This window comes from Eubalaena glacialis, chromosome 2 (assembly GCF_028564815.1).
Source record: "Eubalaena glacialis isolate mEubGla1 chromosome 2, mEubGla1.1.hap2.+ XY, whole genome shotgun sequence".
Lineage (NCBI taxonomy): Eukaryota > Metazoa > Chordata > Mammalia > Artiodactyla > Balaenidae > Eubalaena > Eubalaena glacialis.
In genome coordinates this window covers 132,440,032-132,463,330 of record NC_083717.1, presented here as the reverse complement: position 1 = coordinate 132,463,330, position 23,299 = coordinate 132,440,032, and the positions used below count along the sequence as shown (strand labels likewise).

At 38.8% G+C, this 23,299-nt stretch overlaps 1 pseudogene; it reads right to left on the bottom strand.

Annotated features, from left to right (window-relative positions):
• Positions 1 to 4,633: 4,633 nt before the first annotated feature.
• On the bottom strand, positions 4,634 to 5,588 carry LOC133085421 (large ribosomal subunit protein uL15m-like; annotated as a pseudogene).
• Between the last annotated feature and the right edge of the window lie 17,711 nt (positions 5,589 to 23,299).

Below are 23,299 nucleotides of genomic sequence, written 5' to 3'. Positions count from 1 at the left end.
TACTGCCATATCATGAAAGAATATTTCTATGAAACCTCAGAAAATTTGAGATTTGAAATCACCCACAGAAAAGACTGTGAAGGCTACTCTCATATAATATCTGAGCAAATGAGAAAAGCAGACAACCATCCCTAACACTTACTCAGCATTTGCCATATTCTAGGCACTATGGCAAGCACTTCATGTGCATTTTCTCATTTAATTCTCACAATCCTATTAAGAAGGCTGCTATTATTATTCCGACACCCATTTAACCAGTGAAGAAATGGAGGTATGAAAGAAGATCACACTGTGACCCAAGACCACAGGATAGATTTGAACTCAACTCTGAGTCCAGAGCTAGAGGTTTCACTTTGGAATTAATATTTTAAACAAAATCATGCATGAGTAGGGTGGGGTTGAGCTTGAGGATATCTCAAACACTTAGGAGTTTACAATGTAAAGTACTTATCTTTTCTTGTTTTAAAACTACTGATACTTCTGTGGTGATTGTGCAGATTTTTCATGAGAAGATTAATAAACTAAGAACTTTAAAAAAAAAGAAATACTGACACAAGCAATATAACCCATCCATTTCTCTTTCACTTAACATTCTAATCACCAGATTATTGCCTTTGGAGAAGGCTCCTGTATCTAATAAATATTTGAAGACACATCTTTAAAACAAGGAAGTTACCTAACCCAAAGTGCTAACTCTAACAAGAATTCACCACCTATTTGCAGTCCTGACTTGCGTGTCTGGTTATGCCATAGATTCAGGGGCACTGGAGCATATCAGAGGCATTTATGAACTTAAGGTGCTCCAGGAACTTAAGATACAAAGCAAGGCAGTCTAAGAAGAATGTCACATTTTTGTTAGGCAATGTCCTTTCTTTATGTGAGTTTAATTAAGACAACACAATCCTTACTTTTAAAATAATAATATATAAAGATGAGAAAATTCTCACGGAAGCATCAAAATATTGAGTGGGTAGAACAGACTCTTATTTCCCGTGAGTGGCTAGAACAGTCTCTCATGTGAGTATCTAAACACCTATTTAGATCATTCAAATGCCATACACGTCAAAACACTCCAACTTAACACTTCCTTTGAAGTCACGACAATCAGTTTTTTATTAGTGTCATTATTTAGCATTTCTATAGCACTTCACTTTTGACAGGTGCTTTATAATTATTTCTACTCTTGGTTAACTCCTACTCATTCATTAGCATGCAGTTAGTTTCTCAATAAAATATATACATTCCTTGACAAAACTGAATCTAACCAAAACCAAGAGGTTCTTATATCAGAATTTCAGACAAACATGTATCCACAGGACAAATGAGGCAGACAGACAGATGATGGATAGATGGATGATAGGTAGATAGATAGATAGATAGATAGATAGATAGATAGATAGATAGATAGAGTGACATATAAGAAAATAATTCCAAGGATCAGTAACATTCTTGTATTCTTGTCTTGGTTCAACTGCAGCTTGGGATTATCAGTCATGTCCCTATGTTGCCAATGACAGCATGAATAAAAGAGAGACCAGTGGTCGCATATGAACTAAAATTGTTGAAAGAGTAAGTGAATATGGCAGAGACTGCTAATTATTAGCCAGTGTTCAGTCTCTCTTTCTTTACGTAATAGAATCTCCAGCCAGTCATCTAGACAGTACATTTCCCAGCCTCCCTTACAGCTAGAAGTAGCAACGTAACTAAGTTCAGGCCAATGAGATGTGAGAAGAATATGTGCGGCTTCTGAGTCATCTCCTTAATCATAAAGCTGCTTGCCATGGACCACAATGAGGCTGGTTAACATCTGTCACCATACATAATCACAAACTTTTTTCTTGTCATGAGAACTTTTTAGATCAAATCTCTTAGCAACTATCAAATATGCAAAGCAGTATTATTAACTATAGTCACCATGCTGTACATTGCATCCCCATGACTTACTTATTTTGTAACTGGAAGTTTGTACCTTTTGACTGCCTTCACTCATTTCTCCCACTCCCCACACCCTGCCTCTGCTAACTACCAATCTGTTCTCTGTATCTATTAGCTCAGTTTTTTCTTTTGATTCCACACATAAGTAAGATCATGTGGTATTTGTCCTTTTCTGTCTGACTTAATTCACTTAGCTTAATATCCTCAAAGTTCACCCACATAGTTGCAAATGGTAAGATTTCATTCCTTTCTATGGCTGAATAATATTCCACTGTATATATATTCCATATTTTCTTTATCCATTCATTCATCAGTGGACACTTAGGTTGTTTCCATATCTTGGCTACTGTAAGCAATGCTGCAATGAACATGGGGGTTGCACAAGTCTTTTCAAGTTAGTGTTTTCGTTCCTTCAGGTAAATACTCAAAAGTGGAAATTCTGGATCATATGGTAGTTATAGTGTTAATTTTTTGAGGAACCTCTATGCTCTTTTCCATAGTGCTGCACCAATTTACATTCCCACCAATGGTGTACAAGGGATCCCTTTTCTCCAAATTCTTGCCAACACTTATCTCTTGTCTTGTTGATAACAGCTATGCTAACAGGTATGAGGCAATATCTCACTGTGGTTTTGACTTGTATTTCCCTGATTATTAGTGATGTTGAGATCTTTTCATGTACCTATTGGCCATCTGTATGTCTTCTTTGGGAAAATGTCTATTCAGATATTCTGCCCATTTTTTAATTGAATTGTTTGGGGTTTTTGTTATTGAGTTGTGTGAGTTCTTTATATATTTTGGATATTAACCCCTTATCAGATAGATGATTTGAAAATATTTTCTCCCATTCAGTAGGCTGTCTTTTCATTTTGTTGATAGTTTCCTTTACTGTGGCAAAACTTTTTAGTTTGGTATAGTCCCACTTGTTTATTTTTGCTTTTGTTGCCTTTGCTTTTGGAGTCAGATTCAAAAAAATCATCACCAAGATGAATATCAAGGAGCTTACCACCTATGTTTTCTTCTAGGAGATTTATGGTTTCATTTCCTACATCAATTCTTTAACCTATTTTGAGTTAATTTTTGTGTATGGTGTAAAGATAGGGGTCCAGTTTCATTCTTTTGCATGTTGCTGTCCAGTTTTCCCAATACCATTTATTGAAGAGACTGTCCTTTCCCAATTGTACATTCTTGGCTCCTTTGCTGTAAATTAGCTGACCGTATATATACATAGGTTTATTTGGAAGCTCTCTGTTCTGTCCCTTTGATTTATGTGTCTGTCTTTATGCCAATACCATACTGTTTTTATTACCATAGCTTCGTAATATAGTTCAATATTAACAATATCAGGCAATGATGCCTCCAGCTTTATTCTTATTTTTCAAGATTGCTTTGGCTATTTGGGGCCTTTGGTGGTTCCATACAAACTTTAGGATTGTCTATCCTATCTCTGTGACAATGCCATGGGCATGGGTATTTTGATAGGGATCACACTGAATCTGTAGATTGCTTTGGGTAGTATGGACATTTTAGCAAAATTAATTTTTCCAATCCATGAGCACAATATCTTTCCATTTGTTTGTGTGTTCTTCAATTTTTAAATTAACATCTTATAATTTTCAGTATATATTTAAACTACCACAAATTCTAAATAAATTTCAAACAATTTCAAATAAGTTAACAATTCTTACTGAAGCTGAGAAACTCAAATAGCATACAACTGATTCATCAATACAAAAGATTTCTTATTGTGCTAATGGTGGACCTGAGACTGTAAGTTCTCAGAAGGCAGGGATATGCCTTATTCATTTTTTTTTTAATTTCATAAAATAAACAAGCAGGAATCATTTTACTTCTACTGTCAAAGAATTATCATGAATTATTCAAGATTTAATTGCATCCAGATAAATTAAGCTTTCACTGTGGTTTCAATACAACAGATCTTTGCAAAGCTAAATGAGCTTACTGACTGCTGAACCTTTTAAATTAACTGAGTTTAATTTTCACATGACCAATTGTTTTTATGGCTTATATAATCATTGACCATTTTTTCAAAAGCATTTAAAATGACTGAAAAACAAAGGTTTCCAAAGTCTATGAAATAAGTAAAATCTTATCAATTAGAATTAGAACATTTACCTTCCTCAAGGAAAACAATGTTACTGGCTTGAACATTTTTATCTACTCTGAGTTGAGAAAATGAATTCCCTTGGAATTTTTGTCTCAATTTTACTAGCAAATGTTGAACTACTTAGAAGCTACTCACCAGTCTTAAACCTTCAACTCACATCCCACATTTTAATCATCCCAAGCTGAAGGCTTACTGTCTTGACGCTGGGTAGCAGCGCTTCCTCGCGGCTACTGAGTAAGAAGCTCACCAGCTCATTAGCAGCCCTCTGACCTTGACCAAGCAGCTGACAAAGCAATCCCATCCCACCTGCGCGTTCATTCTGATTTGCAACAATAAGACAAGACCTGGATGGAAAGATGATGGAAAATTCAACTGGAAATTGTCTAAGAGTTACACTCTTCCTTGGGCAGAGAACCAGGGAGCTTAGATCTCTGAGACAGAAGCACACAGATCCACCAGATCCTCTACACAGTCCTTGCTTACTGTGTTTTTAATTTAGATAAAAAAGAGAGTTACGATTACACAGAAAACATCAACATCTTCAGAATTACAAATTAAGCAAAGGCCATGGGAAACACATGTGTTTCAGTCCCTTTCTGGAGCTCTTTTACCATCTGCTCTCTTGGAAGGAACTCAGGAGCTGTAGTACTTGAGGAGATTCTCATCTGTAGGTTTGAGGATTTCCTTATCTGCCATATTCACTACCCACCTGGGAGCAAGACCAAAGAAAATCTGCCTTGGATCTTTTCGAGTACTGAGCATTTTGAAGGGTTCGTCTTTCATGATATCAGGTAAAATATAACCGTACTTCTTGGCGAGCTCCAGTCTTGCTTCAGGAAATTCAGCAGGATCCGCCAAGTAACCGCGATTCCTTGCATCAGTGTAGTAGGGTACCAGTGCCTTGGAGGTGAGCATTCGCTTGGGAATGGGTTGTCCATGGAGAAAGAATGCAATAGGTTTGCACAGAATTTCCAGGCTTCGCGGGTCGTAGAAGGCCGTCGTGATGACACCCCCATTCTTCTCGATTGCAGTGATGGCCAGCTCTGAAGCCAGCTGTACTTCAATATTAACTTTCGCCTTAAAGGTGTCAGCACCCTCCTCTACCAGCTGGATACCATAATCCCTTTTAGATGGCTGGAAGGTCACGCCTCTCCCATTGACAAGTTGGGTTAAGTCAATAGGTTGTGTAGGATAAACTCAACCCAAATCAAAAAGATACTGCAGCCTGTTGAGAGTCAAAGGCTGATACTGGCGTCTGAAGCTATGTCCTTCATTAAACCCATATTTTGGGATTCGAAGGTAAAATGGAGTCTGGCCTCTCTCAAAGCCCAGCCGGGGCCGGGTTCTTCTCTGTCGTCCTCCCTTGTGGCCCCTGCCACATTTTCTACCTCTTCTCTGACCTCTTGGTCATCTTTCCGGTTTCCTGGAGCCCAGGTTTGGCCTCAGGTTAGCCAGGCTCACACAGGGCAGGGCCCGCAGCAGGTCCAGGGCCTGGGGCCCCCTCGTCCCACACTGGGCCAGCCATGACCCATGCACCCGAAAAGCCGCAAGGGCGCTGGGCCGCCAGAGCCTGCCTTATTCATTTTTTATCCTCTTCCTTCTTTGTACCTTAACTCTAATATGTAGATAAGCACCAATATCTTGGAACCGTCTAAGGATTAAAAACAAATGCCTACTACAGAATTTATTGCTATTATCTTTATCCCAATGACCCTCATGTTCTGCCATTTGCTGGTTCTGAGAAATGCAACCATATTTTTGTTAGACTTATTGTAGAGCCTGTGAAAATTTAAACCTGCAGACATTAACTTTTTTGGATGTACAATTTATTCAGCATCTCGTCTATGCCTGTTTCTGTGTTAATTACTTCCATACAACATTACCCATTTAAAGCAGACATCATCATCTCCACTTAAAAGACGAAAAAACTAAGACATAGATTAAGTGATCTGCCCAAGATCACATGGCTGGTAAATAATAGAGCTTAGACTAGAATACAGTCTTCCTGACCCACCGGACAGTCTTCTTTCTGAGAGCTCTACTCAATTGCCTCATCAATTTCTGATACATTTTTACATTTCAAACTTTGGACCCCCGAAAAAGTGGGGGCATAATAATGGCCAGGTATTGATGGATAGGAAAAGTAAAAGGTAATCCTACCCAGAATATAAAGATCAGGAAGGACCATGGGTAAACATATCAGAGCAATTCTTCCCTGAATAAAAACTGGGAAACTTTCCAAGAAGACATCACTATTAACATAAACATTTTTATTCACTTTTGAAAGTTATCATCTAATTCAACATAATTCTTCACCATATGTCTAATTGGAATCTGTCTGGCTTCAAAGATGCTGATGAGAGTGAATATATCAAGGTCAGGAATTGTCTAGCTATACAAGACTCTAGGTGGTTGAATTGTACTTTTTCCCATAAAACTTTACACTTACTTAATGAGATATCCCATATGCTCAGTCATAGACGTTTTGATCAGAAGAGGTCCAAGAATAGTAAAAAGCAGTGTTTTGAATTTCCACTTTGATGTTGTTTTGTTTGTTCATTATTATTTGTAATTTAGTTGGCTCTAATTAAAGCTAAAGAGAGAAGATGAAATGAGTTATCTATGCAATTCTTAGTCCTCATAAAGGGAACATAAGAGTATCTAGGAATCTTGGGTGCCAAGTAAATATAAACTTGGTTTCACATCTCTGAAATTAAACTTCCCACTTTCCAGAAAGAGAAGTCTGGTGTGAGACCATAGGCAAACCTTTTTAAGAGGAAATTACAGTTGGAGATGGAGATGTTAAAATTCATGATTCTACAAAAGTGTTGTGACATAGTTTATGGCAATGACTCTCACCCATTCCCAAAGAAAAGCATGATTCCAGTCAAGAGGTGACCCCATCCTCTTTACCCACTGATACACTGCAGGCAACTTTGCCTTTCACAAAAGAGGGCTTTCAGAGTTTTAAATAAACAGGTAAGAGTTCCAAATAGTGAGTTAAGAAATGCTATATTACTGGCTTCCCTCCAACTGTGTACTAAATAAGGGTGGGGCTAGGTAAATGCAGGGAACCAGCTAGATTGCATAGAAAGACCTATGTAGGAGGTACTTTGTTTGATGGACCCAGTGAGCACAGATAGTCCCCTCCCACTCGGCATGTCTAAAGCATACCCTTGACTCTCCGTGCTTCTGATGAAGTTTCCGCTTCAGTGGGACAATGGCTTTCTATCAAAGAGTGTCATAACATCCTATCAAAGAGTGTCATAACACAGAACTTTTCTAATTGGTGTGGAGAGCTCTGCAAGAGCATATTAGTTGTAAGCCATAGCATCACCTCTCTTTAGGGAGAGGGAACAAAATTTAAACACACAGGGAGACAGAGAGATAATGAATTGCCTTCTTGGCAACCCACCACTCTATTGCCAATGGGATCGCTGTGACAAGTTATGAAATTCGAGTCAAAATATTTAACTCAGCCACTTACTCAAGTGGTAGACCCAATTTTAGGCACCCGACAGTTAGGGCACCAATAGAGAAAAGTCTTCTCTTCGTTTTCTGCAGTAGCACATTTAACTTTTAGCATCTATGGGTGTTCTGTTTCCTCTAATAAGGATTTATCTGTCTGTAAAGTATACACATGTATTTCTACCAGTGTAGCAATAACTGATGAATACAGGAAACTATAATAATCTGGATAGTTCCAGAAAAACATAGCAACTAGACTAAGAATAAGAAAAGATTACTACTGGAAGTCTTTCAGAATAATCTGATAGAAACAGCCTATCAATAGGGTATAAGAGGGTGAATTAGCCAATATGCCCCCAAAGAAATGCTGATTATACCAACTTAATCCATAGCTCCCAGAAGATGAGATCTCTGGGTGACCCTAATGGAGCCTAATGATGTAAACTGTACAAGCAAGGCAGGAAATTCTGTGGCTTAAGAGTCAAGGGTCAGGTTAGAGAACAGAGTGAGCTCTAGGGAATGAGCTGGAAGTGGGAAAGGGGAGGAGAGGAGTTCGAAGATGAGTCTCTGAATTGACTACTCTGGGTCCCCACGTGCTCACTGAGTCAAGGCCTGACAGAACCTGGTTACAGGCTTTTGTGAGAGGTGAGGGCTACTTAGTGGGAATATACTAACACATAAATAAAATGCACCCATTTTAAATATGCAATTTGATGAGCTTAGACAAATGTATATACCCATGTAATCATCACCCCAGACAAGATATAGAATATCTCCATTATCCCAAAAAGTTTCCTCAAAAAAGTTTCCTTTATAGTCTCACCCTAAGCCACAAGCAAGCACTGATCTCATTTCTGTCACGGTGAATTATTGTCTGTTCTTGAATTTCATATAAGTGGGGTCTTACATTATATATGCTCTTTTTGTCTTGGCTTATTTGGTTAAGCCAATGTCTTTTGTATTCATCCATGCCATTTGTAGTGGTAGTTCATTCCTATGTAATGCCAAGTAGCATTTCACTGAATGGATAACACCACAATTTCTTTATCCACTCACCTGTTGATGGATAGTTGAGTTGTCTCCAAGTTTTGGCTATTATGAATAAAGCTGCTATGAACATTCATGTACAAGTCTTTGTGTGGACATATGCTTCCATTTCTCTTGGGTAAATATCTAAGAGCACATTCCTGAATCATATAGCAAAGTGAATGTTTAACTTTACAAGAAATTTCCAAAGAGCCTGTACCATTTTGTAGTCCCATCAGCAACATATGAGAGTTCCAGTTACTTCACATCTTTACCAGTGCTCAATATTGTCAATCTTTAATCTTAGCCATTCTAGTCTGTGTGCAGTGATACCTCGCTATGGCTTTAATTTGTATTTCCCTGAATAATGTTAAACATTTTTTATGTGTTTATTGGCCATTCATATATCTTCTTTTATGAAATGTCTGTTCAAATCTTTTGATCATTTTTAAGTTGTGATGATTCCTGCTACGTTGACTTCAACTTTCTACTAAGGATGACAGCACTTCTGGTCAATTTGATTTAGAGCGAGTAATTTGAAGCTCCCTAATGGCACTGCTAGGCTCAAAATTATTAGCCAGGGTTCAAGTGAAAGGGTCAACAACACGTGGAATGCGTAAATCAGATCATATCACTCTCCTGTTTAAAATCTGCAAATGGCTTCCCTTGGCCATTTTATTCCAATTAGAGTAAAATCCAAACTCTTTACTTTGGCCCCCAAAGCCTCACGTGATATGACCTCTGTGTCCCTCTCCAACCTCACCTCTTGCCGCTTTTCCCTCACTCACTGTGCTCCAGACACTTCACTCTTCTTTCTGTCCCTCAAACACGCCATATTTGTTCTTGCCTCTGTCCCCTCTGCTTGGAATTATGTTTGCATAGAGCTCAGTGTGCTGCCTTCTTCTAATCATTCAAGTCTTAATTTTAATGTCAAGACTTCCCTGCCTAATCCTGATAAACAGCACCCCTCAGTCCTTCTCTATCTAGCAATTGTCACTATCTGAAATTATTTTATATTTTATGCATGTTTATTGCCTGTTTCGCACCCACTAGAATTCATACTTCAAGAGTACAGAACTTTATCTTGGTCATTGATGCATCTCTGTGACCTATAAACAATGCCAGGAGCATAGCACCAGCTCATTAACTGTTTTTTGGAAGGGAGACAGGGGTTGAGAAGAGAGGAAAAGAAAGCAGGTTTTCAGAAAAGCAGAAGATAAGTCCCCTCACATCCAGACTCTTACTCTATATGCAAAGTGCTTAGCTCAGGGCTTGGCACAAAGGCTATTTCTCTTCCCCCTCAGCTGTTTGTCCCTTCAAAAGTCCTCAGCCTCTAGAATCAGAGTGGCCTTTGCCAGAGCCATGGAGGGCCATCGTTGGAGAATGCACCATATGGATTCAATCTGAAGGCATGACCACCTTCCAGGCCCCCTAGTCACAACCCAGGGTGGTTTGATTTGTGACATGAGGTTGGTAAGAGAAACGGGGTAGCTTTGGGGGGGTAGCTTTTGACCAGAGAGGGAGAAGGGACATTTCAGATATTCTTTTATAAACAACCAGTCTCTTTTTGGATAGCCTCAAGTTTCTGGAGCATTCTCTCTTCCTCACCGTGGCTCAAAGCTTTCAGCTTTCGCTGTGTTTTTATCCTTTTCTCTGAGCCTCTTCAGTGGCAAAAAGCTTCAGCTTGCTTTCTCTGTCATATTCCCATCTGCCACTTCTAAACCTCATTTGTATTCCTTCTAGTTTGTAATCTGATCACTTTTATCCTTTATAACAGACTTTAAACTCAGTTTTTTAATTCAAATTGGAAATTCAGTATAAGAAGTGGTTTTCTTTTTCTCTTCTCCTTCTAGTTTTCAAGTATTTTGCTTCTGGTCACTTAAAAAATTATGACGGATGGATAAGTGGGTGGATGGATAGATAGATAGATAAATAGATAGATAGAATATTATCCATATTATATTTGTGTCCTTGTGGTTTGGGAGCATCTTTCAAGGGGCCCATGGCTGGTGACCACACAGAGCTACTCCAATACTTGCTATGCGTTCTATATCCAATGCAAGTCTATGAAGCACCTGTTCTCTGCCCACATACCAACTAATAAACAAGGTCTCCCCCTCTTCTAATTAGTATACTCTCTATAGAGCCATAGACTTTCTCCTTATATTTAGTAACAAATCAAAAGAAAAATTAAATAAAAACTACCCCCAAGGTTTGAGCCAATTATATATATATAACACTTCCTAAATTAAATGAACTCCTTTTCCTTTCAGATTCCCTCTACAGCATTCTTTTGTGCATTCAATCATTCATTTCATAAGCAGTTAGTAAAAATCTACCATGTGCTAGACGCTGGATATAGGAAAGAGCTGGGGAGGTGGCTGACATGTACAGGAAACGCTTAAAAGTATGCAGTTCCCACCTTTAAAGTCCTGTATTCTTAATGAAGTACTAAAAAATTACACATCATATGTTGTATTAATCAGGGTTCTCCAGAGAAACAGAATCAATAAAATGTGTATATATAGAGAGATTTATTTTAAGGAATTGGCTCACGGAATTGTGGAGGCTGCAAAGTCCGAGATTCTACAGGGTGAGCCAGCAGGCGAGAGACCCAGGAAGGAGTTGCAATTTGAGTCCAAAGGCCATCTGCTGGCAGAATTCCCTTTTCTCCTGGACAGGTCAGCCTTTTTAAAATTAAAGCCTTCAACAGATTGGATGAGGCTCACCACATTATGGAGGGTAATCTGCTTAATCAAAGCCTACTGATTTAAATGTTAATCTTATCTAAAAAATATCTTCACAGAACCATCTAGAATACTGTTTGACCAAATATCTGGTACTGTGGCCTAGCCAAGTGAACACATAAGATTAACCATTGCATATGTGAAACAATCAGAGAACAATATAAGTCAATCTATATTAAATACGATAAACTGAAGGGTCAAATCATAGGTGATAAGAGTGTTAACATTTACTGAGCACTATTAGATGCCAGATCCTCGGCAGAAATTAGTTAATACTCACATTAAACCTTTGGTAGATTATATATAATATCTGCTTTTACAGGTGAAGAAGATGAAGCCCAGAGAGTTTGAATAACTTGTCCAAGATCACTCAGCGAGTATTCTAACCCAGAGAAGTGTGGCAACAAAGTCCTTGGAAAGCTAGGCAATATAGTATTCCAGGTGCACAAGGAGGGTAGTGGGGGAAAGCTTGGTTTGGTAACATTAAAATTTCTTCCCCTAGAATGTAAATTGGTGCAGCCACTATGGAAAACTGTACGGAGGTTCCTTAAAAAACTAAAAATAGAGCTACCATATGATCCAGAAATCCCACTCCTGGGCGTATATCCGGAGAAAACTCTAATTCAAAAAGATACATGCATCCCCTATGTTCATAGCAGCACTATTTACAATAGCCAAGACACGGAAACCACCCAAGTGCCCATCAACAGATGACTGGCTTAAGATGTGGTCTATATATAAAATGGAATATTACTCAGCCATAAAAAAGAATGAAATATTGCCATTTGCAGCAACATGGATGGACCTAGAGATTATCATACTAAGTAAGGTAAATCAGAGAAAGACAAATACTATATATTACCACTTATATGTGGAATCTAAAATATAATACAAATGAATCTATATACAAAACAGAAACAGACTCAGACATAGAAAACAAACTTCTGGTTACCAAAGGGGAAAGGGAAGTGGGAAGGGATAAATTAGGAGTATGGGATTAACAGATATGAACTACTGTACATAAAATAGATAAGCAACAAGGATTTACTGTATAGCACAGGGAATTATATTCAATATCTTGTAATAAGCTACTATGGAAAATGATCTAAAAAATATATATACATATACAGATATGTGTATATATGTATAACTGAATCACTTTGTGGTACACCTGAAACTAACACAATATTGTAAATCAACTGTACTTCAATTTTTTTTTTTTTTAAACATCTTTATTGAAGTATAATTGCTTTACAATGGTGTGCTAGCTTCTGCTTTACAACAAAGTGAATCAGTTACACATATACATATGTTGCCATATCTCTTCCCTCTTGCATCTCCCTCCCTCCCACCCTCCCTATCCCACCCCTCTAGGTGGTCACAAAGCACCGAGCTGATCTCCCTGTGCTATGCGGCTGCTTCCCACTAGTTATCTATTTTACATTTGGTAGTGTATATATGTCCATGACACTCTCTAACCCTGTCACATCTCACCCCTCCCCCTCCCCATATCCTCAAGTCCATTCTCTAGTAGGTCTGTGTCTTTATTCCCATCTTGCCACTAGGTTCTTCATGACCTCTTTTTTTTTTTTTTTCCCTTAGATTCCATATATATGTGTTAGCATACTGTATTTGTTTTTCTCTTTCTGACTTACTTCACTCTGTATGACAGACTCTAACTCCATCCACCTCATTACAAACACCTCCATTTCATTTCTTTTTATGGCTGAGTAATATTCCATTGTATATATGTGCCACATCTTCTTTATCCATTCATCCGATGATGGACACCTAGGTTGCTTCCATGTCCTCGCTATTGCAAACAGAGCTGCAATGAATATTTTGGTACATGACTCTTTCTGAATTATGGTTTTCTCAGGGTATATGCCCAGTAGTGGGATTGCTGGGTCACATGGTAGTTCTATTTTTAGTTTTTTAAGGAACCTCCATACTGTTCTCCATAGTGGCTGTATCAATTTACATTCCCACCAACAGTGCAAGAGTGTTCCCTTTTCTCCACACCCTCTCCAGCATTTATTGTTTCTAGATTTTTTGATGATGGCCATTCTGACCGGTGTGAGATGATACCTCATTGTAGTTTTGATTTGCATTTCTCTAATGATTAAAGATGTTGAGCATTCTTTCATGTGTCTGTTGGCAATCTGTATCTCTTCTTTGGAGAAATGTCTATTTAGGTCTTCTGCCCATTTTTGGATTGGGTTGTTTGTTTTTTTGTTATTGAGCTGCATGAGCTGCTTGTAAATCTTGGAGATTAATCCTTTGTCCGTTGCTTCATTTGCAAATATTTTCTCCCATTCTGAGGGTTGTCTTTTGGTCTTGTTTATGGTTTCCTTTGCTGTGCAAAAGCTTTTAAGTTTCATTAGGTCCCATTTGTTTATTTGTGTTTTTATTTCCATTTCTCTAGGACCTGGGTCAAAAAGGATCTTGCTGTGACTTATGTCATACAGTGTTCTGCCTATGTTTTCCTCTAAGAGTTTGATAGTGTCTGGCCTTACACTTAGGTCTTTAATCCATTTTGAGTTTATTTTTGTGTATGGTGTTAGGGAGTGTTCTAATTTCATTCTTTTACATGTACCTGTCCAATTTTCCCAGCACCACTTATTGAAGAGGCTGTCTTTTCTCCACTGTATATGCTTGCCTCCTTTATCAAAGATAAGGTGACCATATGTGCGTGGGCTTATCTCTGGGCTTTCTATCCTGTTCCATTGATCTATATTTCTGTTTTTGTGCCAGTACCAAACTGTCTTGATTACTGTAGCTTTGTAATATAGTCTGAAGTCAGGGAGCCTGATTCCTCCAGCTCCATTTTTCGTTCTCAAGATTGCTTTGGCTATTCGGGGTCTTTTGTGTTTCCATACAAATTGTGAAATTTTTTGTTCTAGTTCTGTGAAAAATGCCAGTGGTAGTTTGATAGGGATTGCATTGAATCTGTAGATTGCTTTGGGTAGCAGAGTCATTTTCACAATGTTGATTCTTCCAATCCAAGAACATGGTATATCTCTCCATCTATTTGTATCATCTTTAATTTCTTTCATCAGTGTCCTATAATTTTCTGCATACAGGTCTTTTGTCTCCTTAGGTAGGTTTATTCCTAGGTATTTTATTCTTTTTGTTGCAATGGTAAACGGGAGTGTTTTCTTAATTTCACTTTCAGATTTTTCATCATTAGTATACAGGAATGCAAGAGATTTCTGTGCATTAATTTTGTATCCTGCTACTTTACCAAATTCATTGATTAGCTCTAGTAGTTTCTGGTAGCATCTTTTGGATTCTCTATGTATAGTATCATGTCATCTGCAAACAGTGACAGCTTTACTTCTTCTTTTCCGATTTGGATTCCTTTTGTTTCTTTTTCGTCTCTGATTGCTGTGGCTAACACTTCCAAAACTATGTTGAATAATAGTGGTGAGAGTGGGCAACCTTGTCTTGTTCCTGATCTTAGTGGAAATGGTTTCAGTTTTTCACCATTGAGGACAATGTTGGCTGTGGGTTTGTCATATACGGCCTTTATTATGTTGAGGAAAGTTCCCTCTATGCCTACTTTCTGCAGGGCTTTTATCATAAATGGGTGTTGAATTTTGTCGAAAGCTTTCTCTGCATCTATTGAGATGATCATATGGTTTTTCTCCTTCAATTTGTTAATATGATGTATCACGTTGATTGATTTGCGTATATTGAAGAATCCTTGCATTCCTGGAATAAACCCCACTTGATCATGGTGTATGATCCTTTTAATGTGCTGTTGGATTCTGTTTGCTAGTATTTTGTTGAGGATTTTTGCATCTATGTTCATCAGTGATATTGGCCTGTAGTTTTCTTTCTTTGTGACATCTTTGCCTGGTTTTGGTATCAGGGTGATGGTGGCCTCGTAGAATGAGTTGGGGAGTGTTCCTCCCTCTGCAATATTTTGGAAGAGTTTGAGAAGGATAGGTGTTAGCTCTTCTCTAAATGTTTGATAGAATTCGCCTGTGAAGCCATCTGGTCCTGGGCTTTTGTGTGTTGGAAGATTTTTAATCACAGTTTCAATTTCAGTGCTTGTGATTGGTCTGTTCATATTTTCTATTTCTTCCTGGTTCAGTCTCGGCAGGTTGTGCATTTCTAAGAATCTGTCCATTTCTTCCAGGTTGTCCATTTTATTAGCATAGAGTTGCTTGTAGTAATCTCTTATGATCGTTTGTATTTCTGCAGTGTCAGTGGTTACTTCTCCTTTTTCATTTCTAATTCTATTAATTTGAGTCTTCTCCTTTTTTCTCTTGATGAGTCTGGCTAATGGTTTATCAATTTTGTTTATCTTCTCAAAGAACCAGCTTTTAGTTTCATTGATTTTTGCTATTGTTTCCTTCATTTCTTTTTCATTTATTTCTGACCTGATCTTTATGATTTCTTTCCTTCTGCTAGCTTTGGGGTTTTTTTGTTCTTCTTTCTCTAATTGCTTTAGGTGCAAGGTTAGGTTGTTTATTCGAGATGTTTCCTGTTTCTTGAGGTAGGCTTGTATTGCTATAAACTTCCCTCTTAGAACTGCTTTTGCTGCATCCCATAGGTTTTGGATCGTCGTGTCTCCATTGTCATTTGTTTCTAGGTATTTTTTGATTTCCCCTTTGATTTCTTCAGTGATCACTTCGTTATTAAGTAGTGTATTGTGTAGCCTCCATGTGTTTGTATTTTTTACAGATCTTTTCCTGTAATTGATATCTAGTCTCATAGCGTTGTGGTCGGAAAAGATACTTGATACGATTTCAATTTTTTTAAATTTACCAAGGCTTGATTTGTGACCCAAGATATGATCTATCCTGGAGAATGTTCCATGAGCACTTGAGAAAAATGTGTATTCTGTTGTTTTTGGGTGGAATGTCCTATAAATATCAATTAAGTCCATCTTGTTTAATGTATCATTTAAAGCTTGTGTTTCCTTATTTATTTTCATTTTGGATGATCTGTCCATTGGTGAAAGTGGGGTGTTAAAGTCCCCTACTATGATTGTGTTACTGTCGATTTCCCCTTTTATGGCTGTTAGTATTTGCCTTATGTATTGAGGTGCTCCTATGTTGGGTGCATAAATATTTACAAATGTTATACCTTCCTCTTGGATCGATCCCTTGATCATTATATAGTGTCCGTCTTTGTCTCTTGTAATTGTCTTTATTTTAAAGTCTATTTTGTCTGATATGAGAATTGCTACTCCAGCTTTCTTTTGATTTCCATTTGCATGGAATATCTTTTTCCATCCCCTCACTTTCAGTCTGCATGTGTCTCTAGGTCTGAAGTGGGTCTCTTGTAGACAGCATATATATGGGTCTTGTTTTTGTATCCATTCAGCCAGTCTGTGTCTTTTGGTGGGAGCATTTAATCCATTTACATTTAAGGTAATTATCGATATGTATGTTCCTATTCCCATTTTCTTAAATGTTTTGGCTTTGTTATTGTAGGTGTTTTCCTTCTCTTGTGTTTCTTGCCTAGAGAAGTTCCTTTAGCATTTGTTGTAAAGCTGGTTTGGTGGTGCTGAACTCTCTCAGCTTTTGCTTGTCTGTAAAGGTTTTAATTTCTCCATCAAATCTGAATGAGATCCTTGCTGGGTAGAGTAATCTTGGTTGTAGGTTTTTCTCCTTCATCACTTTAAGTATATCCTGCCACTCCCTTCTGGCTTGCAGCGTTTCTGCTGAAAGATCAGCTGTTAACCTTATGGGGATGCCCTTGTGTGTTATCTGTTGTTTTTCCCTTGCTGCTTTTAATATGTTTTCTTTATATTTAATTTTTGATAGTTTGATTAATATGTGTCTTGGTGTGTTTCTCCTTGGATTTATCCTGTATGGGACTCTCTGTGCTTCCAGGACTTGATTAACTATTTCCTTTCCCATATTAGGGAAGTTTTCAACTATAATCTCTTCAAATATTTTCTCAGTCCCTTTCTTTTTCTCTTCTTCTTCTGGGACCCCTATGATTCGAATGTTGGTGCGTTTAATGTTGTCCCAGAGGTCTCTGAGACTGTCCTCAGTTCTTTTCATTCTTTTTTCTTTATTCTGGTCTGCAGTAGTTATTTCCACCATTTTATCTTCCAGGTCACTTATCCGTTCTTCTGCCTCAGTTATTCGGCTATTGATCCCATCTAGAGTATTTTTAATTTCATTTATTGTGCTTGTCATCGTTTCTTGGTTCCTCTTTAGTTCTTCTACGTCCTTGTTAAATGTTTCTTGCATTTTGTCTATTCTATTTCCAAGACTTTGGATCATCCTTACTATCATTATTCTGAATTCTTTTTCAGGTAGACTACCTATTTCCTCTTCATTTGTTAGGTCTGGTGTGTTTTGACCCTGCTCCTTCATCTGCTGTGTGTTTTTCTGTCTTCTCATTTTGCTTATCTTACTGTGTTTGGGGTCTCCTTTTCACAGGCTGCAGGTTCGTAGTTCCCGTTGTTTTTGGTATCTGTCCCCAGTGGCTAAGGTTGGTTCAGTGGGTTGTGTAGGTTTCCTGGTGGAGGGAACTAGTGCCTGTGTTCTGGTGGATGAGGCTGGATGTTGTCTTTCTGGTGGGTTCGTCCACGTCTGGTGGTGTGTTTTGGGGTGTCTGTGGCCTTATTATGATTTTAGGCAGCCTCTCTGTTAATGGATGGGGCTGTGTTCCTCTCTTGCTAGTTGTTTGGCATAGGGTGTCCAGCACTGTAGCTTGCTGGTCGTTGAGTGAAGCTGGGTCTTGATGTTGAGATGGAGATCTGTGAGAGATTTTCGCCGTTTAGTATTACGTGGAGCTGGGAGGTCTCTTGTGGACCAGTGTCCTGAAGTTGGCTCTCCCACCTCAGAGGCACAGCCCTGATGCCTGGCTGGAGCACCAAGAGCCTTTCATCCACACGGCTCAGAATAAAAGGGAGAAAAAATGGAAAGAAAGAAAAAAAGAGGATAAAATAAAATAAAATAAAGCAATTATAATAAAAAATAAGAAAAAAATTATTAAGAGTAAATTTATTAAGAAAAAAAATTTTTTTTAATTTTTAAAAATAGATTAATTTTTTATACTAAAAATAAGAAAAAAATTATTTAGAAAAAATTTATTAAGAAAAAAAATTTTTTTAATTTTTTAAAATAAAAAATGTGAAAAAACTTATTAAAAATTTTTTTAAAAATAGAAAATAAGGAAAAAATTATTAAGAAAACATTTATTAGGGAAAAAAAAAATTTTTAAGCCAAAAAAAAAAAAAAAAAAAAAAAAAAAAAAAAAAAGGACGGACCTAACCCTAGGACTAACGGTGAGAGCAAAGCTATACAGACAAAATCTCACCCAGAAGCATACACATCTACACTCACAAAAAAAAAGGAAAAGGGGAAAAGTTAATATATCCTGCTCCCAAAGTCCATCTCCTAAATTTGGGATGATTCGTTGTCTATTCAGGTATTCAACAGATGCAGGCACATCAAGTTGTTTGTGGAGCTTTCATCCGCTGCTTCTGAGGCTGCTGGGAGAGATTTCCCTTTCTCTTCTTTGTTCGTACAGCTCCCGGGGTTCAGCTTTGGATTTGGACCCGCCTCTGCATGTAGGTCCCCTGAGGGCGTCTGTTCCCCGCCCAGACAGAACGGGGTTAAAGGAGCAGCTGATTCGGGGGCTCTGGCTCAGTCAGGCCAGGGGGAGGGAGCGGTACGGAGGAGGCGGGGCGAGCCTGCGGCGGCAGAAGCCGGCGTGACGTTGCAGCAGCCTGAGGCGCGCCGTGCGCTCTCCCGGGGAAGTTGTCCCCGGATTACGGGAGCCTGGCCGTGGCGGGCTGCACAGGCTCCCGGGAGGGGCGGTGTGGAGAATGACCTGTGCTCGCCCACAGGCTGTTTGGTGGCGGCAGCAGCAGCCTTAGCGTCTCATGCCCGTCTCTGGGGTCCGCGCTGATAGCCGCGGCTCGCGCCCGTCTCTGGAGTTCGTTTAAGTGGCGCTCTGAATCCCCTCTCCTTGCACGCCGCGAAACAAAGAGGCAAGAAAAAGTCTCCTGCCTCTTCGGCAGCTGCAGACTTTTTCTCGTGCACCCTCCCGGCTAGTTGTGGTGCGCTAGACCCTTCAGGCTGTGTTCACACAGTCAACCCCAGTCCTCTCCCTGGGATCCGACCGAAGCCCGCGCCTCAGCTCCCAGCCCCCGCCCGCCCCAGCGGGTGAGCAGACAAGCCTCTCGGGCTGGTGAGTGCTGCTCGGCGCCGAGCCTCTGTGCGGGAATCTCCGTTTTTCCCTCTGCGTCCCTGTTGCTGTGGGATCCGCGCTGATAGCCGCGGCTCGCGCCCGTCTCTGGAGCTCGTTTAGGCGGCGCTCTGAATCCCCTCTCCTTGCGCGCCGCGAAACAAAGAGGCAAGAAAAATTCTCCTGCCTCTTTGGCAGCTGCAGTCTTTTTCCCGGACTCCCTCCCGGCTAGCACCGAAGCCCGAGCCCCAGCTCCCAGGCCCCGCCCGCCCCGGCGGCTGAGCAGACAAGCCTCTCGGGCTGGTGAGTGCTGGTCGGCACCGCTCCTCTGTGCGGGAATCTCCGCTTTGCCCTCCGCACCAATGTGGCTGCGCTCTCCTCCGTGGCTCCGAAGCTTCCCCCCTCTGCTACCCGCAGTCTCTGCCCACAAAGGGGCTTCCTAGTGTGTGGAAACCTTTCCTCCTTCACGGCTCCCTCCCACTGGTGCAGGTCCCGTCCCTATTCTTTTGTCTCTGTTATTTCTTTTTTCTTTTGCCCTACCCAAGTACGTGGGGATTTTCTTGCCTTTTGGGAGGTCTGACGTCTTCTGCCAGCGTTCAGTGGGTGTTCTGTAGGAGCAGTTCCACGTGTAGATGTATTTCTCATGTATCTGTGGGGAGGAAGGTGATCTCCGCGTCTTACTCTTCCGCCATCTTGCCCCTCCCTCCCCAATTTTTTTAAAAAAAGTTCTTCCCCTAGAGTGAGGAAACATCCTTTTTCTAACTCATGATGTTATAATCTAATTTTTCACTAACTGATTCTTTATGTGTGTATATCTTCCTTAGGAATAGAATTCCACATATTCATGAATAAGCATGTAGCCACATGTGCATGATAAATAAAAGTAAGATTTAATTACTATTCTAGAATGTTTCATTACATGTTTTAACCAATAGTCATGGACAGAGGTATTTAAATTCCTTTTTTGAGGTGGGGGGAGGGAGGGAGACTAACCAAAAACATATCTTCTTAAATAGGACATCTTGATAGCTTTCAATTTTTTGAAATTACAATAATCTTATAATGAACATTCTCACGTGTATAGCTCATCATGTCCTTATGGTAAACATCTAGAAGTAGAAACATTTTATCAAAGTAGTATTTCAGTGTGATATTAATTTCCCTTTACCTGAGGTTAATTGAGTTAATACCTTTTCATATGTTTATTGGACATTTAGATATTCTTTTTATAAAGTGCCTGTTCAAGTCTTTTTGGCCCATTTTTCTATTTGGGTTAACAGTATTTTTAAATTAATTTGGATGAGTTCTTTACATATTTGGATGAGTTCCTTATATATTGCAAGTATATTCTCCCACTCTCTGGCTTTCTTTTCACTCTCTTATTTGTTATCTTTTGCTGAACAAAAGTCCTTAATTTTAACTTAAGCATTTTTATCCATCTTTTTATTTAGAGTTAGTGCTTTTTGTGTCCTGCTTAAAAATCCTTGCTTCCTCATGAAGATATTCTTCTCTGTTTTCTTCTAGAAGTTTTATTTTTTGTGTCCTGTAGAAGGTTTTTCACACCTACAACTACGATCAATCTGGAACTGACATTTGTGAATGATGTGAGGTATTTATTGTAAAATAAAACACAGATGCAGAAAAATCACACAAACAAATGTACAGCTTAGTCAATTATTGAGTCAAAGACCACCCAGATCATGAAATAGAACTTTACCTACCACACCTGGAGGCCCTCCATGTCCCCCTTCCAGGTCTAAAACCTCTCTCAGATCCTGACTATTGAGTGCTTCTCATCTCTCTATTTCTGTTTTTCATTTCTTTTTTATTTAAAAAAATTTTCCTTCATCTCACCTATTTCTCTTAAAGCATTGTCTGTTAGACTTATTTATCGTGTGTTCCTTCTAGCTTAGTGTTTGTCTGAAATTACTTTTTCTTTTATTTCTAATTCTTTCTTTTTTAACTACTTTACTGAGGTATGACTGACAGAAAAAAGCTGTATATATTTAATTTGTACAACTTGATGAGTTTGGAGATAATATACATTCATGAAACAATTGCCACATTCTATGACATCAACATATCCAGCACCTCCAAAAGTTTCCTCTTGTTCTTTATTACCATCATTATTATTATTCTGTGATAAGAACACTTAAGATCTACCCTGTCAACAAATTTTTAAGTATACAATACAGTATTATTAATTATAGGCAGTTTGCTTTACAGTAAATTTCTTGTGTAACTAAAACTTTGTACCCTTTGACTAATACCACCCCATTTCCCCCTCCCTCCAGCCCCTGGCACCACCAGTCTACTCTCTGCTTCTATAAGTTTAGCTGTTTTGGATTCCTCATATCAGTAGTATCATGTGGTATTTGTCCTTCTGTGTCTGGCTTATTTCACTTACCCTAATGTCCTCCAGGTTCATCCATGTTGTCACAAATGGCAAGATTTCCTTCTTTTTTAAGGCTAAATAATATTTTATTTTATTAAATATCACATTTGCTTTATTCATTTGTCAATGGACATTTAGGTTGCTTCCATGTCTTGACTAGTGTGAATAGTGCTGCAAAGAATATGAGAGTGCAGATATCTCTTTGAGATTCTGATTTCAGTTCCTTTGATGTAAATCCAGATGCGGGATTGCTGGATCATATAGTAGTTCTAATTCTTTCTGAGTCCTGTCACCTCATTTCTATGTTTTTCTAATTCTGATTTGTGAAGTTGTTTTCTTTCTTCATGTCTTATATTTTCTCCATGTCTTTTAGCTCGCACTGAAATAGGAGTTTACAGATTTCATCTATTCTGTTCACATGTCTTTCTGGCCTGGTTTAATTGTCTGTAAGGATGATTTTTTTTCTTATCATTTTGCGTGGGATTTTACCTCAATCATTTCTGTGGCTTATTCCTCATGTGAACTTAGTTTTCCTAAACTTTGTTTTATTTTGTTTGTTCTAATTAATTTTTATTGGAGTATAATTGCTTTACACTGTTGTGTTAGTTTCTACTGTATAGCAAAGTGAATCAGCTATATGTATACATATATCCCCTTTTTTTTGGATTTCCTTCCCATTTAGGTCACCACAGAGCATTGAGTAGAGTTCCCTGAGCTATACAATAGGTTCTTATTAGTTATCTATTTTATACATAGTACCAATAGTGTATATATGTCAATCCCAATCTCCCTGTTCATCCCACCCCTCCTTTCCCCCTTGGTATCCACACATTTGTTCTCCTATGTCCGTGTCTCTATTTATGCTTTGCAAATAAGATCATCTATACCATTTTTTCTAGATTCCACATATGTTCGTTAATATACGATATTTGTTTTTCTCTTTCTGACTTACTTCACTCCGTATGACAGTGTCTAGGTCCATCCACTTTTGTATGGAGGCATAATTCAGGGCAGCTTTTCTAACTTCATAGAGCTCCCTCTTCTGTTGCTTTCTTGTAGTATTAAAAAACACAGCAGCTTACTTTCTGAGATTTCCAGAGTCTGTCCCCATCTCCCACTTCTATCTTGACCTGCTGTTTCCTTCATCTGTTATGTTATCCCTGTCCTGCTCATCTGGGTCGCAGTCCAGGAAGAGAATCCTGGATGATCAGTTTTGAGAATTCACAAGGGCTAGATTTTCCATCCTCTTCAGACCTTACCATTGTCCCCTTGGCCTAACCCATTATTAGAGTGAGCAAAACCCCTCCCAGATGGGATATGTCATTTTCATGGATTGCAACTTGGCCCATCAGGCTTTTCAGTAAATACCTATAAGTGACTTTGAAGATCTCCTCTTCTCAAGTCAGTCAAACAATGCTTTGCTTCCCACTGCATTCC